Here is a 3392-nt window from a genome sequence, read left to right on the forward strand (position 1 = left end):
AGGAAGGGAAAAAGGGGGAGTTCGATCAAAAGGGATCAAAAAAAAAAAAGAAAAGGAAAGGCCGATCAATAGGGATCGTGTATCACACAGTAATGTTCTCGTGTAAAAAGAGGGGAGGACAGTTTAGGTTTAGCCGTGGAAGGAAAAGCCTACGGAAAAGACCACGGTAACCTTGGTCAATATTCTCATTGAAGAAACTATAACAGTAAGTGACTCTCTCTTTTGCCTTTTTGTTTTATTTTTTTTCTTGTTCATAGGGTTATGCTCAAGATGGCTCCGTCGTTCACACGTGCCATCCTTGCTACATTCACCCTTCTTTTTTTGAGATAAATAGATAGACTGATAGGAAAAATATATAGATAAATATATATTAGTATGTAGATAGATTGATAGATATATACATAGGCAGATAGAGAGAGAGAGAGATAGATAGAGAGAGAGAGAGAGAGAGAGAGGGAGAGAGAAAGATAGAGAGAGAGGGAGAGAGAGGGAGAGAGAGAGAGAGAGAGAGAAAACTAGATAGATGGAGGAGAAAGAAAAAGATAACGTGTGCGCATTGAAAAACCCGCATACCAAATTATGCATACATATACAGCCACACAACCATGCATTTACGTGCACACAAACACTTGGTTAATTCCATGCACACACAACACGCTCCCTACAACAAAAAACAAAAGCAACAATAAATGTACGTAGATGTACATAGATTAATGTAGAAAGAAAATGAATGTATGGAGAAATGTAAAAGTGAAAAAGAAACAATATATGACGCAGATTGGAACACCTGGAAAAAACAAAAAGAAAGGTGTCGTTTCTTTTTTTATATATATATATTATTTGAATTTCACATCGATTTCGAAAAATGATACATCTAATCAAAGTATTGATTTTGCATTTTTTTTCTTCTCTACTTGGTTCAAGACGAAGGAAATTGTGCTGATGGAGTCGGACGAAGTATAACCGTTTACACGTCGACTTCAATATATTACTGTTACATGTTCCGTCTGTGACAGAAGGGTGGAAGCGCAATGGCCCAGTGGTTAGGGCAGTAGACTCGCGGTCATAAGATCGCGGTTTCGATTCCCAGACTGGGCGTTGTGAGTGTTTATCGAGCGAAAACACCTAAAGCTTCACGAGGCTCCGGCAGGAGGTGATAGTGAACCCTGTTGTACTCTTTCGCCCCAACTTTCTCTCGCTCTTTCTTCCTGATTCTGTTGTACCTGCATTTCAAAGGGCCAGCTTTGTCACACTCTGTGCCATGCTGAATCTTCCCAGGTACTACGTTAAGGGTACACGTAGTTCTGGGACCCTCGTCGTCGTAACCGACGGAGTGCCACGATGACAGAAGGATTATACATACATATAGTCATGCAGACACATGCATACACGCGTGCACACACACACGCGTACACACACATAAATATATATATATATATATATATATACATACAGGGTCAGTGTATAAATTGTCTAAATTACGCAAAAATGAAAATAACTCTGACATCTCATTTTAAAAGATATATTTACCCAAATTACATAAAAAACATCTTGAATACTAAATAGTAAATTTATTCAATAAAATCGCCATTGGCTTTCAACCACGACTTCCAGACGACTTCGGAATCTCCTGCAATTCTTTTGGACGGTCTCCTTGTTTAATTTGGCCGATCCTGCCATGATCCTTGCCTTCAGTTCATTTTTGGTGTTACAAGGAATATCATTGGTCTCTCGCCTTACTGCTTCCCACACATGACAATCGATGGAGTTGCTATCTGGGGAGTTAGGTGGCCAGATGTTAAGGGTAATGTGGTAGCAGAAATTGTCTGACAGCCATGACTGGGTTCTCCTCCTTGTGTGCCATGTTGCACAGTCCTGTTGCCAGACATAGGGTCTTCCAGCAGCAATCCTCTTGACCCAGGGCAGCACTACCTCTTCCAGTCACTTGATGTAGGCCTCCATGTTGAGTCTGAGCCCGTATGGGAAGATGAATGAAGGCATAACGGCGCCATCACTAGTGATCACTGCAAGCACTATGATGTTGACCAGATGATTGATTTATATCACTCTCAGTACATGTCCTCAGATTGACACCCACTATGAAATGTTCGTATTGGAACATCCGGCGCGAGTGCTAAGCGCAGTACAGCACGCCGTTTCCAAATTTCTGGTAGAGTGAATTGCGTCGTGGTGCTGTTGTCACAGACGGTGCACGATGTCCCTAAAATACTCTTAGTCGACAAAATCAAAAAGAAACAATGCGCGAAACGAAAAATATAAAATGGTGACAATTTACCCATGGCACCCTGTATATATATTCTTTTATTCATTTACTTGCTTCAGTCATTTGAAGCGGCCATGCTGGAGCACGGCATTTAGTCGAGCAAATTGACCCCAGGACTTATTCTTTGTAAGCCTAGTACTTATTCTAACGGTTAAGTAATGGAGACCTAGTCAGACGGGAACAAACATAAGCACAAACGCACACACATAGATATAAATACATATATATACGACGAGCTCCTTTCAGTTTGCGTCTGCCAAATCCACTCACAATGTTTTGGTCGGCCCGGGACTATAATAGAAGACACTTGCCCAAGGTGCCACTCAGTAGGACTGAATCTGGACCCATGTGGTTGTGAGGCAAGCTTCTTACCACACGACCACGCCCGCGCCTTTAATATATTCTTGTAATCTTTAACTTGTTTCAATCGTTTGACCGCGACCATGCTGGAGCACCACCTTAATATTTTTTTAGTCGATGAAATCGACCCCCAGGACATATTCATTGCCAGCTTAGTACATTTTTTGTCGATTCTTTTGCCGAACCACTAGTTTACGGGAGTCATAAACACACCAGCATCGGTTTCAAGGGATGGTGGTGTGGGGGTGGGGGAGAAACACAGACACACATATAAATAGATACATGTACGACGGGCTTCTTTCACTTTCCGTCTATCAAATTCCGAGGCTATAGTAGAAAACACTTGCTCAAGTTGCCAGTAGGTCTGAATCCGGAACTTTGTGGTTGGGAAACACGTGTATATATATATATAACGTGAGAGAGTTAGGGGTTGGGGGTTCAACCCACTAAGGGATAGTATCTATCCAGTATACTGCTGGGAGGGTACCCAATTATTGCTACACTAGTGCTATACTAGGTGCAATCAGTGGGAGCGGGTAAAAGTGGAGGTTTTACCCAAAATTTGTATAACAATTAGAAAATGGACGATAATATGCTGAACCCAACTACTTGCAGACGGTGTATCCCGTTGAATTCATTAATTTAATTCATAGCAAAAGTGACAAAAAAAGAAAGAAAGAACCAAAGCACAGGTGTTCATGGCAGACTATGTTATTTTGCCAACCTGGTTTACATATAGAAGTACAAA

Source organism: Octopus bimaculoides, chromosome 16 (assembly GCF_001194135.2).
Source record: "Octopus bimaculoides isolate UCB-OBI-ISO-001 chromosome 16, ASM119413v2, whole genome shotgun sequence".
In the NCBI taxonomy this organism is placed as follows: domain Eukaryota; kingdom Metazoa; phylum Mollusca; class Cephalopoda; order Octopoda; family Octopodidae; genus Octopus; species Octopus bimaculoides.